The sequence below is a fragment of the Mytilus edulis genome, chromosome 6 (genome assembly GCF_963676685.1).
Source record: "Mytilus edulis chromosome 6, xbMytEdul2.2, whole genome shotgun sequence".
NCBI lineage: Eukaryota > Metazoa > Mollusca > Bivalvia > Mytilida > Mytilidae > Mytilus > Mytilus edulis.
The window spans coordinates 19,002,089-19,016,703 of NC_092349.1; the positions used below are offsets into that span (position 1 = coordinate 19,002,089).

The following is a 14,615-nucleotide window of genomic DNA, read 5'->3' on the forward strand; positions in this document are numbered from 1 at the left end:
AACTTTTTAGCACATAACGATAATCTTAACAGAAATTAATAAAGCTCAACGTATACCCCTATTTTGTGTACCAAACGTTTTCTTATCGAGCTTTCATAATTTTTTTCCTCGGGCAAATTGACCCCACATGAATTTGACCATTCGCCTTCAAATATTTTAGGTTTTGAGCGTTCCTGGTGCATGTAAATTATGAAAAATGCTTCCGATACTTAGAGTTTTATAAGTTTTACACCCTTGCTATTTTTCGGTCTTTTATACATCATTTGATTTTTTTGGTTTGGAGCGTTCCCGATGCAGTTAAATCGAGAGAAAACACATTGATCAGACGTAAAAAGTCTTACAAAGTTTTTATGTTCATTCAAGTGAATACATCAAGTGCGTGTGAAATTGCATCAGTTATTAACAGATATACGGCTGATAATTCGTACTGATGACATTTCAGATGATTTTAATCGTTATGTAACTTGAGGAAATAAAATGGTTTGTGATATGCATTAATTCAGACGACTGGATCAAGACGTTAATTGTTGATTAATGTTTAAAGTACAAATAATGTCATGGACTACTTTTGCATATATTCACATTAAAGAAAAAATGATTGAAGAGATACAAAATTGATGTTCATGGAATCAAATTGAATATTATGTGTCCAATATGGGGAAAACTTGTGGGGATTATCACAGCATTCTCATAATGCAATGAATTCAAAATCCGTAAGCAGGGGTATCTTTCTATGTTGTGATGCTACACTATAATAATTGTTTCACATAAGGGTGAAGGTTTGGTACCAGCCCGCTGCATTTGTTGTGCACCTCTCTTAGGTCATCTGATGTTCAGTTGTTGTCGTTTGTTCATGTTGTTCATAAGTGTTTCTCATTTTTTTTTATACAGGCAATGACACTCATACCACATGTTCTTATATCTAATAAAACCAAAATACATTAGCAATGATGAACATGCGGAATTAACAAAAGAACCATACTCAGTCGTCAGTTGTCACCTATAAAACCGGTGGTACCGACTATAAAAAGCGCTTTAATAAAGAAACCAGAATAAACGGTAAAAAATCAGAGAATGGCTTAAAGATTATTTTCCAGCTTCAAAAGTATACCGAGGCCTTTTTTCGATTCTTTATCTCTCTGTAAAATAAGGAAGCTTTACGCCTTACTGAATTGACATCAGTTGTTGTTTACATAATTAAGTGTTATGTCCTGTTTTTTAAAAGCGTGATCATTTACATAGAAAACAATTAACGAAAAGCCACTTTAGTGTAAATAAAACACATTGATTGCGATACATTGAATAAACATATTTTTCAATTAATTTAACAGTGAAGAAAAAAAAGATCAGAAAAAGGCAGATTTTTCTCAAACATCTCAAGTATTAAACTTTAAGCAGAAATCGATTTTCCTGTCATGGAGTACGTATTAGAATATTCCACTATTATCAACATCAAGGCACAAAAGAAATGGACGATTTCCTTTTTACCGCGGATGTTTATTCGGTTCGTTGATCAGACGACAAGTTTCTGGTTTAAGTGCTGTTCCATGTTCATACGCTTTATTTTTTTTTATTACAACGATGATTAAACACATCTCCTGCTTAATCTTCACTCATCTTTCTCAAATGGCAAAAACTTGGATATATTTGATATATATAAGTAGAACTGGACACACAGATCTGTATAAACATCTCCCGTTTAATCTCCAATCATCTTTCTTCAATGGCAGAAAGTTGAATATATTTGATATATAAGTAGAACTGGACACAAAGATATGTGTAAACATCTCCCATTAAATCTTTACTCATCTTTCTTCAATGGCGGAAAGTTAAATATTGATATAGAAGTAGAACTGGACAATAAGATCTGTAGTATCACTGTAAATATCAAAAAGTCGATTGTGTGCTGTAAAAAGACAGTGACAGACATGCGCATCATGTGAAGTCGTATGAGTATCATATGTATTTATTTTTCTGTTTTTGACCTGAATGGTGAAATTGTGTTTGTTCTTGTTTCAAGCAGACGTTTTTCCCCATTTTACAAAACAGTGTTGTTAATTTCTGTGTCATTTTGGTCTCTTGTGGAGAGTTGTCGCATTGGCAATAATACCACATCTTCTTTTTTTTTTATTTGCACTGTTCGCCACGTATGTAGTTTTTGCATTGAAACTTATCGTCCACTTTATTCAATGCATGATATTTTACTGTGCAGGTTCAAACTTTATAAAATGAATACTAAAAGACGGAAACTTTAAATCTTTTAATTTTAGAGAACAAATTGCATAAAACTTTTTGATCGCCCCTTTTTGATATAAGCAGTTATGCAAAAGGTTAATTAGCAAACTTGTTTATTTCTTCAAGATGGCGATATCTGACAAAGACGAGGTTAACGAGTTAAACGAGAAGTTATCTTCGTTCCGTTATCTGTTATCTAATTTTATGCTTACTTTACTTTGTTTTCTATTCATATCAGTTTCATATTTTTATAGAACTGTTTATTATTTTTATAGTTAAAGTCTTACTGATGAATTCTTCTCCTGTCACCTGTTGTTTTCATAGAGGAGGGTTCCAATGAGGACATCAAATATGCAAAATAAAAGTCAGAAAACAGCAGAAAAAAATATATTTGATACTATATATAAAAAAAAGTCGTCTACAACTGGTTTTCCTTATCGCAAAATGTGTTTCAGGGAACAGTAGAAGTTTGTTTAGCCATGGCGTTGGCAGTTTAGCCATGGCGTTGGCAGTTTAGCCATGGCGTTGGCAGTTTAGCCAAGTTATCGACTTATGAATTTGTGTTTCTTTATATTTTTGTTTTTTTTCGTAGCAAGGATTGGAACCTTAATTGTACAATTTTTCATATGCTAAGACATATGCTCTAAATGCTCTCAGGCTGATCTTGGTATCTCGGGGTGATACGGCATGTGATACGGATTTTGCCATGTATCATTCTCTATATAAAGTATGTATTGAGAGACTGCCGGGAACATTTATATCATCTTTCAACCAGAGTCTTTTTGACAGTTCGATATTCATGATATAGTCATGACGTATCTTAGAAACCTATGGAAACACAATACCGCAAACACACATTATTTTACTGTCAGGTGCAGTTCAACGTGTTCTGAATGCACACAAAATGTTCACAAAAATCCGAAATACCGCTTTAATAAATAAAATTTGCCTTGATAACCTACCTTGTGAACTTTTTTTCATGGCTAGTGAAAAAATATATGTAATGCTATGTATCAAGCTACTTAGTGCATCATCCTGTAAAAAAGTTTGATCGAATGTTAATATTAATTTAAAACAAAAAATAAGAATTTTTAAATAGGTTGCATCTGTTATATCTAAAATAGACGAGACTGATAAAAACAGTAAAAATAATATGATGTGACCTGATTTTTTTTCAAACATGTAACAATGTTGCACATGTCGTAAATATTCATTACATTTGGCAGACATATTCACACTATATAGCGTCTAGTATTATCTTCAATTTTCATTACATTACAAAGTGTCTCCTTGTAGTAAACATTAGACCCTCCTTATAGTCCATATTCGTAATCGAGTTACATTTTAATGTCATTTTTAAATTGTTATTTGACGTATAGTACCATATCATTTGTCAAGATACAATTTGTTTGATACTCTGTCCCTATAATAATGAGGGCCCTCATGGGGTTTTTGATTATGTAATTACTTGGCCGTTTTTTTAATGATTATTTGATTATTAAGCCAAATATTTCATGATTATTTGATTACCTAGGACTGTATTTTTAGTTTATGATTATTTGATTACTAAAGGTAAGCAAATATTTAATGATTATGTGATTATATTGGCAAAAAAATGGTGATTATGTGATTACTAGGACCCCCCCCCCCCCCCCCATGAGGGGCCTCAATAATGTAAACTGTCATTACTGATGTCTTGAATGGATTTCACTCCTTTATATTGAGGATCACCACTGAACAATGATTAAATTAAGGCTGTCGGGTGTAAAATATCAATTTGTATTGGGGTGGACACGTCAGTTTTGCATTTCTTTAAATCTACAATATATGGTCCGAGAACGTAGTTATTTCGCAATGCATTTCATTTAGACAATAAATGAAAATTTAAAAAAAATCCCACCTGCGCTTTCTCAATAATATTTTTACAGTGTGTTGTACTAATTTTGGGACAAATCATATCAAAATTATAGAAAACTTCATTGTCTCTAACTCAAATTATGGACAATTTTATGTGAAGGTGGCTTGAAATCTTTTGACAGATTCCGAAAGGCTAAATTTCAACTTTTTTTTAGCAGGACCAAATTACTACTGCCTTAAAATCCACTACTCAATTTTTTTACAGCGTAATTTCACCCACCTTCTTGCTATTTGAGGCATAAAACATGAAGAAATAAATTTGGAAAGGGTATAACAAAAGTTGTCAATTAACACACTGCCCTCACCAGGTACTGTATTAAAATCAGGACAACTAAAATCAAAGGACGACAACTGTGTATCCGGACCTAATACATTGTATGTGTGTCAAATGTTATCAAAAGCCTTAATTACAGCATTTAGTTAGAGTGCGGCAAACGTTTTTTGACTATCATTCCCATAAAGGGTGCCTTCAGTATAAAAATGTGACTACCCAAACTTTCACTTATAAGATTTGTTGTGGTTTGCGTAACTACCAGTAGCAAATATTTCAAACATAAGAAGGGACCAGAACAAATTTACACGTGCCAATTTTCCCGTCATGTCATTCCTGGTTGCGTTACTTTCTACATTAACAAATGCATCTAAATTCTATATCTGCAATAAACTAAATATTTGAACTTCATGTCAGACATTCAAGAAAGAATAATATGCACGATTCTCTATTTCAAAACAGTACAAATCTGTGATACCGTATTTCTTCTATATATATATGCCAAGGCTGGATGTACATGCACTTTAGGTAATAAAAGTAGGTTTGGTATCATTCTAGGTAATGAGCGTAAATTATTTTAATTTTCTTGTGTGTAGTGGATTTTGTAGCTATGAAGCAATCTTGAAAAATGAGGCAAAATGAAGCTGAATTTTATACAATGACTTTTCCCGTTCTTTTTTCTAGCGTTACTGCTATTGAAACTGAACAATAAGACATTGGTAATCCCGGAAAGAGTGTCGGATGTAGGTGACAGAGGCTTTATATAAGAATAACTTATTCTTCAGTAATGGTTAATATTCTAAGTAATATATTACCCAGAGTTCACACGATAAACGTGTCCTTCCAGAGCGAATCGTCACTAAGGAAACGTATCTTGTAACTGTGCGTATACGTTGCTGAAATTCACTATACTTGCTTTTATGTCACGTGCAGGGAGTACTTATTATCGAAGTATAGTGGTGTAGTACTTTAAGGTTTGATTTGAAGGATGTTTTGAAAATTATATTATATATTTTAACACGAGATATATGAAAGAGAGCTATGCACACTGCGATAGGTTTTTCTTAAATTCCGTTTTCATGCAGATGAATGGATGTATAGTGTTTGAGTGTATGGAATTGCTTTCGCTGTCTGCTGCCAGTACTGGGTAAGTTACATTGAGTATTTTTATTTCATTTCCTAGTAACAGTTTGGGACAATTTGACACTTATGTTAAAAAAAAAATTACATAAAGGATTAATTAATGCAGACGAACTAATAATGTCAAGAAACGCTTATTTATCAAGTCATAATTTCCATTTTTATTTTGTATTTTAGCCGTTTCAGAATTTAAACGACAATCGCTTATTTCATTGTTCTTCAGTAGATATCGAAATAGTGCTATCATTTTCATTGTTGCCGATATTATTCACCTATCACGAAGCTTTGGTATACGCTTCCAAAATGTATTACCAATATATAAAATAAGAGATTCGGTATGATTGTCAATGAGACAACTATCCACCAGAGACTAAGTGACGATGACTATAACAGCTCTGAACAAAACCCATATATTATACTCAGCGAGCCTTCAGAAGCAAGACATGACCAACTGTGAAACTGTTCAAAATATACGAGTTTAGCTCTGTAGCCGTGTACTATGATGCTCATGGTTGTCGAGTATTTGACCATTGCATGTTACAATATAGGAGTAGATTATAAGAATAATCCAAAAATACTGTGTATGCAATAATTTTACACAAACCAAACGTGACGAACTTGAAAGCTTATATAATAGTTGTTAGACACTCATAATATGATTATAAAAGATAATTGTGAAAGGCTAGCTAGCTGAAGCTGAAGCTGTGTTTATCAATGCAACGACACATTCAGGGTACCCAATTACTCTAGATTATTGGATACATATGAAACATACACGAAAAAGCCTGAAAATAGGTCAAAACTTGATTGTTTACAGACACGTAATGTCAAGCATATCCATGCATTAGTGATGCTATTAGTACTTATATATATATATATATACTCGTCTCATGGGATTTCGTGCTATCAGGAATTCATTGTGAGGTCATAATTTCCATTGAAAAAGTATGTAAAAAAAAAGTATGTCAAGTGCGAGTTCATATGACGTACGAAAACCTATGATCTGACGATATGGGTAATTAATACGTCTAGTTTGTGTCTGTCGGACATGCAGTTGTTTATTTACTAACATTAATACAGCACTTCAATATAATGGTAACAAGTCCGGTGTAAATCTGTCGGACATGCGCAGTTGTGTATTTATTAACACTAAACGTGTAGTATGGCCACTGTGACATCGTAATGTTCTGTACCGTTTACTGTTTACATTAATTATTTCCCATGCATAAACTTGTGGTAGTAATATAGAAATTTTGAAAATGTATAGTGGTCATGATTTAAAATATGGTATCGTTATGTGTTTCAGAGTTATAGATATATCGAAACTGCAAAATACTGTAAAATAGGTGGAATTTCTGTGGCAAAATAACATCAGTATGACCCCTCAAGGTCACATTCGAAGTGTTGCATACACCTTTACTGAATTTTGTAGACGTATAGTGTTCAAGATTTCAAATTTCATATCAGTATTTCTTTTTGGGGGGGGGGGGAGGGGGGGGGTAAAAACTGTTATGTATCCATTTTCTCTAATAGAAAGTCTTGTGTTTAGATTTCCGGATTTTCTAATTTCTTTTTAATGATTTCTCAGTTCTTAGTTTGGGAATTCCAATTTCCAATCAAAGGAATGTGTTTATTTTTAGATTTCCAATCTGCTGGAAACGGAATATGTTAGTTTTGAATTTTTCTGATTTAATTTAACTGTAATTACATGTTTCAATTGATTTCTTGAGTTTCTGATTTCACTGTAAATACATGCTTTTAACTGTAATTACTTTCTTGAATTTCTGATTTTACTGTAACAGAATACGTCAAATTTCCTGATAACCTTATAACAGTAATTGAATATGTTAATTTTCTACAGCTATTTTTTCAATTGCTGACATACCTTGATCAAACTAACTGTACGCATGCACCACAAACATTGTTTTGTCATAATGATATACTCCAACCCTCCAATAACCTTGATCTACTTACTCTGAAATAATCGTACAAATCAATCTAAAAATTTGATATAACAGAAAAGAATACTATGATCCCTTTTATGTAGATATTTGTTCATAATACGTGCAAAATAATGTTAAAATTCAACATTATTTACTCGTGAGAAACTTTTTAATAGTTATGTTATTCCATCTAAAATCAATCACTTTAAATAATTTAGGTCAAAGGAATATATAAACGTTTTGATTTTTTAAATTATTGAGCATAATTCAATGCTGAACATAAACATGACCTCAACCCCGCGAAAATGCCGGTACCAAGTCAGGAATATGACAGTTGATATACATTCAATTGATGTGTTTAAGCCTTATTTTAGCTATTTGCTTAGGGGCTTTCTACGTTAAATTTTCCTCGGAGTTCATTTTACTTTTTTCTTATTAATCATAGTGGAACATATTTCTTAGTTCTGTATCAGCATAGTATCAGACGACTGGAATTTCTTATTTTCCAATAAATTTAAAATGAAGGACATGTAATATGCTTTGTTTTCAACGCATTTCTCACAGCTCCTTTAAATCGTGGTTTGATTTAAATGGGGTTTTTTAAATGTGGTCAAAATACTTCAAATTTCACATATAAAATAGTAGATTGATATGATATTACTATAAATTCAAAATAGCTTCTTAATAATAAGAACATCACATTATAAATCACGATGTTTGACCTCTTTATTATGCATCAGTTGCTTTGTTTCATCTGTTTTGATCCGAATTGTCCATTCTTTGGAACAGTTTTTAACCTAGTTTACCGGAACCACTGATCCAGAAAAAAAATTGTATTTTGGGATTCAATATTAAAGACCTTGGCCTTTTTTTGGTTACAGAACAGTTCGGATTGAACGTTGCCGCCAATGTTTCCTTTTATTGTTTATGTCCGTAAAAAATACACAAATTCTCATGTATTTGACGCATGACTGTGGAGCCTATATAATGTTCTTTTCTCAAGATATTTGTTTTACGGCTTTTGAAAAAGATCCATTAAAACCGAACTCTGGCCTTATTTTGATGTTTTATGATAAAGTTAAAATTCAAGAACTGGTCCTTATATTTGAGACTGAATATAATTTAGCATTTTAATGCATATTTAGCTCACTTTGGGCCAGGTGAGCTTTTCTCATCACTTGGCGTCCGTAGTCCGTCGTCGTTAACTTTTACAAAAATCTTCTCCTCTGAAACAGCCCGGCCAAATTGAACCAAACTTGGCCAAAATCATCATTGGGGTATCTAGTTTTAAAAATGTGTGGCATGACCCGGCCAACCAACTAGATGGCCACCATGGCTAAACATAGAACATAGGGGTAAAATGTAGATTTTGGCTTTAACTCTGAAACCAAAGCATTTAGAGCAATTCTGACAATGTGTTAAATTGTTTATCAAGTCAAGATCTATCTGCTCTTAAATTTTCAGATGAATCAGACAACCTGTTGTTGGACAGTTGCCACTGAATTGGTAATTTTTAAGGAAATTTTACCGTTTATGTCTATTATCTTGAATACTTTTATAGATAGAGATAAACTGTAAACAGAAATAATGTTCAGCAAAGTAAGATCTACAAATAAGTCAACATGACCAAAATTGTCAGTTAATCCCTTAATGAGTTATTGCCCTTTATAGTCAATTTTTAACAACTTTCATAAATTTTTTTGTAAATTTTTTACAAAATATTTTCCTCTGTTACTAATGGGCCAAGTTCGTTATAGATATATATATAGAGATAATTGAAAGTAGCAAGAATGTTCAGTAAAGTAAGAACTTCAAACATATCACCATCACCAAAACACAATTTTGTCATGAATCCATGTGTGCTTGTGTCCTTTGTTTAATATGCACATAGACCAAGGTGAGCAAAACAGGCTCTTGAGAGCCTCTAGTTTTGTATTTACCTCCCAATATATTTACCCCTCTTTCGGCTGTCCCAAGCATCTTATACACATTGTTCTCCTTTTAAATGTAAATCTAAAAAATACGCAAAAAAAAAATCTAAAGTTTAAACATTTTCTTTGATTCAGTGTAAAAATTGAATAAAAAAAAATGTTATTAAAGTCATTCCAGTACTTTAGCATTGATTCAGACCTTCTGTTAGTCATTAGCAGATATTTGGAACAATGTTCGTTTGAATTTATATGAAAACTTTGATAGATTCGTACATAAATGTTTATATACCATTTAACACGGACTGTTAGACAAAGTGGTACGGTATTTGTTACATATGAGGACATTAGTCTGTGTGTTTATAGAACCAGAAGGAGATTAATAGAATGATACATTTGAATATTGGCTTTTTAAAGTGTCTTATTGATGCGGATGGTAAGGGTTTTTCCGCGCAACGTGTTTTGCCATTTTTATTTCACGTGCAATCGTGAAATATATTCTTTATTCACCGTGTTCTGTTAAATCGGTAAAAAGATCAACTTGCAAGAAATTTTTAACTGATCATTCATCGTGAAATGGCAATTTTATTTCGCGTTCTTCAATGCAGATACCCCCCTTTACGACCCTCATTGATTGTAAAAGACCTAATTGTTCCAGAAAAATACCATTTTTCAATCGATCTCTTGTTTTCAAATGTTGTGATTATTAATCGGTTTCAAATTAAGCACTCTTTTTATGTAATACAAATCTTAGATTTATGAGCAATAGATTGTGCTAATTGTTTAAACGTCCAAACAATTTGTCAAGCTTACAAAAGTTGCAAAAACTTATCGACCATTTGTTGACTTATGCCGTATACCTGATACAATAACTTTTGAAGTAGGCATTTTAAAAGCTGGGAACGCGTTGACAAGTTAGAGATGTTATTATAGTAATTACATCAAATTGAGATTGAGGCAACGAAATATGGGAAATTATAAACCTGCTTTACGCTGAGTTGGTCTTGTTTGATTATTCTATTAATGTTCTGTAAACTTATAAAGCATGTTATGACAGAATAATTACAAGGTTACATTGCTTATTTTTCTGCTTTTATACCACTTTAGCACCAATTATCAATCTTCATTTGGAGAGAGGACATCGGTTATGTTTTCAATTTTTTTTTAAGACTTTGGTAAAAAAAAACACGTTGAGTGTAGTTTTTCTATGTTGTTTCTTGTGTACTATTATTTGTCTGTTTGTCTTTTTCATTTTTAGCCATGGCGTTGTCAGTTTATTTTCGATTTATATGAGTTCGACTGTTCCTCTGGTTTCTTTTGTTCCTCTTTTGGTCTTGTTTGATTATTCTATTAATGTTCTGTAAACTTATAAAGCATGTTATGACAGAATAATTACAAGGTTGCATTGCTTATTTTTCTGCTTTTATACCACTTTAGCACCAATTATCAATCTTCTTTTGGGGAGAGGACATCGGTTATATTTTCATTTTTTTTTAAGTCTTTGGTAAAAAAAACAAAAAAACACGCTGAGTGTAGGTTTTCTATGTTGTTTCTTGTGTACTATTATTTGTCTGTTTGTCTTTTTCATTTTTAGCCATGGCGTTGTCAGTTTATTTTCGATTTATGAGTTCGACTGTTCCTCTGGTTTCTTTTGTTCCTCTTTTGGTCTTGTTTGATTATTCTATTAATGTTCTGTAAACTTATAAAGCATGTTATGACAGAATAATTACAAGGTAACATTGCTTATTTTTCTGCTTTTATACCACTTTAGCACCAATTATCAATCTTCTTTTAGGGAGAGGACATCGGTTATATTTTCATTTTTTTTAAGTCTTTGGTAAAAATAAAACCACGCTGAGTGTAGTTTTTCTATGTTGTTTCTTGTGTACTATTATTTGTCTGTTTGCCTTTTTAATTTTTAGCCATGGCGTTGTCAGTTTATTTTCGATTTATGAGTTCGACTGTTCCTCTGGTTTCTTTTGTTCCTCTTTTGGTCTTGTTTGATTATTCTATTAATGTTCTGTAAACTTATAAAACATGTTATGACAGAATAATTACAAGGTTACATTGCTTATTTTCTGCTTTTATACCACTTTAGCACCAATTATCAATCTTCTTTTGGGAAGAGGACATCGGTTATATTTTCATTTTTTTAAAAGTCTTTGGTAAAAAAAAAACCACGCTGAGTGTAGTTTTTCTATGTTGTTTCTTGTGTACTATTATTTGTCTGTTTGCCTTTTTAATTTTTAGCCATGGCGTTGTCAGTTTATTTTCGATTTATGAGTTCGACTGTTCCTCTGGTTTCTTTTGTTCCTCTTTTGGTCTTGTTTGATTATTCTATTAATGTTCTGTAAACTTATAAACCATGTTATGACAGAATAATTACAAGGTTACATTGCTTATTTTTCTGCTTTAAAACTTTAGCACCAATTATCAATCTTCTTTTGGGGAGAGGACATCGGTTATATTTTCATTTTTTTTAAGTCTTTGGTAAAAAAAAAACACGCTGAGTGTAGTTTTTCTTTGTTGTTTCTTGTGTACTATTATTTGTCTGTTTGTCATTTTCATTTTTAGCCATGGCGTTGTCAATTTATTTTCGATTTATATGAGTTCGACTGTTCCTCTAGTTTCTTTTGTTCCTCTTTTGGTCTTGTTTGATTATTCTATTAATGTTCTGAAAACTTATAAAGCATGTTATGACGTCACAGAATAATTAAAAGGTTGCATTGTTTCTTTTTATGCTTTCATACAACTTTTAAAAGCACCAACTATCAATCTTCTTAAGGAGAGAGGATATCGATTATGTTTCTAATTTCTTTAATTTTTTTAAGACTTTGGGTTAAAAAAAATCGCTGTGTTGGTCTTGTTTTATCATTCTATTAATATTCTGTAAACTTATAAAGCATGTTATGACAGAATAATTACAAGGTTGCATTGCTTCTTTCTCTGCTTTCATGACACGTAAGCACAAACCATTTATCTTCTGTGGAATAGAGGGCATCGGTTGTGTTTTTGAAATATTTTTTTTTAAAGACTGGTAAAAAAACCACTTATATTTTAATACAATATATAAGCAAGGACATTTTAGGGATAGAGACTCACACTTTTCCCCATATTTTCAATGGAAACAAATAATACGTTCAGGTCCTTTCCTAAACATTTTTTTTTTTTAATAAAATAAAAATAAAAATTTACCCCCTCCCTTTCCTCGCCGAACATAAATTGTCTTTGCCTAACTGGTTTCCTTTGCCAGACGTCTTCGCTGATTTTTACAATGTTCCCATTTTGTAATTGTAGTGAGATGACTTCATTTTTACAATGTTCCCATTTTGTAATTGTAGTGAGATGACTTCATTTTTACAATGTTCCCATTTTGTAATTGTAGTGAGATATCTTCATTTTTACAATGTTCCCATTTTGTAATTGTAGTAAGATATTTTCATTTTTACAATGTTCCCATTTTGTAATTGTAGTGAGATGACTTCATTTTTACAATGTTCCCATTTTGTAATTGTAGTGAGATATCTTCATTTTTACAATGTTCCCCTTTGTAATTGCAGTCAGATGCATTCTTTTATTTACTGTGTATATTTTTTGTTTAACCTAGGCGATATGATATAGATAAAATATCTTATCATATACTTAGACTAAATAACATATGAAGTTTACTGTATGATAATAGCATTAAATTAACTTAAATTCCATATGTTTTCGAATTGGTGCTTATAGCGGGCTGATATAAAAAGATCATATCAACAAGATTTCATATCCCATGTATTATCAGCCCTCGAGCCATACGGCTCTTGGGCTGATATTGATCATAGGGCTGATAATACATGCGATATGAAAAATGCCATGTAATAATCTGATAGTATCAGATTATAACATGGCATTTTTCATATCGCATTTAGTATCAGCCCTATGTTCAATATCAGCCCAAGAGCCGCATGACTCGAGGGCTGATAATACATAGAATATGAAAACTGACATGTTGATTATGATCTTTTTATCATATTCTTCAACAATAGAGAAAAATAACAGATTCATATATTTTAGAAGTAAGAGTGAAAAGTTCACGGACGTCGGACCCCAAATTTAGTACATTCGATATGAAATCTTTCTACCATATGCCTCAACAGAGAAAAATACCATTTTAATATGGACGAATTTTCAAAAATATACATTCTGAAGACTGTTCGGAAAATTCAACCTTTTCAAAGTAACTTTCTAAATTATGTTTCAGTGAAATTTATAAAAAATGCTTTTATTAAATAATTTGTTTGTTTTTTATTTTGTTTTTTTATTATTATTATTTAACACAATATACTTTTCAGTATGTAAATAATTGTTTTGTACACAATTTTGTAATGTTTTTCACTGAAAACGTACATCATTGAGGTGTATTTTCCGGAATTTGCCGAGTATCGCCGAAATGCCATGCGATAACGTTACGGAAAGGCATGTGATAACAATCCGCATGTGATAAACTTTTCTTATCAGCCCGCTAAGCACCAATTCGAAAAATATGATATTTACGTAAATGCTATTATCATACAGTAAACTTCATATGTTGTTTAGTCTAGTATATGATAAAATATGACTATATACTTCTACTGTATTTTGTCAATTTCAAAACAATCTTTTGTTTGGTTTAAGGATGTACTTAGGTGAGGTTAGGTGAAAATTAATAAATTAAGAAGTTAAAATTGATACTATAACCTGGAAGAGCATCAATTAAGGATAAATGTAAGCTAAAAATATTTATAGGTCATGGACCTCCTTTTCGAGATATTTAAGATTTAAAATATGGCGGGAAAAGACTGACTCGGACTTTTACCTTATATTTGCATTGGTATTATCGATCTCAAAACAAAAGAAAGAAAATTAAGAATCTTCTAAAATTTTGGTAAATGACCTTTCATGAGGTTTTAAATCTTATATGAAAAAATAAATGGGTGTTATGGGGCAAAATATTTTACATTGTGTTGTATGGAAAAACACCAAGGAGTCCGAACATTTGACACAAATTCTAAAACCTCACCTAAGTACATCCTTAAGTCAATACCACTGGTATATTGTGAGTCCTTGCAGGTATCATTAAAAAATGTTTTTAATTGAAGCTTATGAACCAACTTCCGAAGGCAAATTTGTCCTTAGATGGATTTAGATACTTTTTTTGCT

At 31.7% G+C, this 14,615-nt stretch overlaps 1 protein-coding gene across 2 annotated transcripts in view; it reads left to right on the forward strand.

Moving 5' to 3' along the window:
* The window catches only part of LOC139527289 (sodium-dependent dopamine transporter-like), a 69,469-nt gene that overhangs the window by 411 nt on the left and 54,443 nt on the right, over positions 1 to 14,615 (forward strand). The window contains exon 1 of one of the 2 annotated variants that reach the window (XM_071322634.1): positions 5,106 to 5,570. The exons of the other annotated variant lie outside the window; for it this stretch is intronic. The gene's annotated coding sequence lies outside the window, so the exon portion shown is untranslated. Of the gene's footprint in view, positions 1 to 5,105; positions 5,571 to 14,615 lie in introns of those variants that run through there. 2 annotated transcript variants of the gene reach the window in all.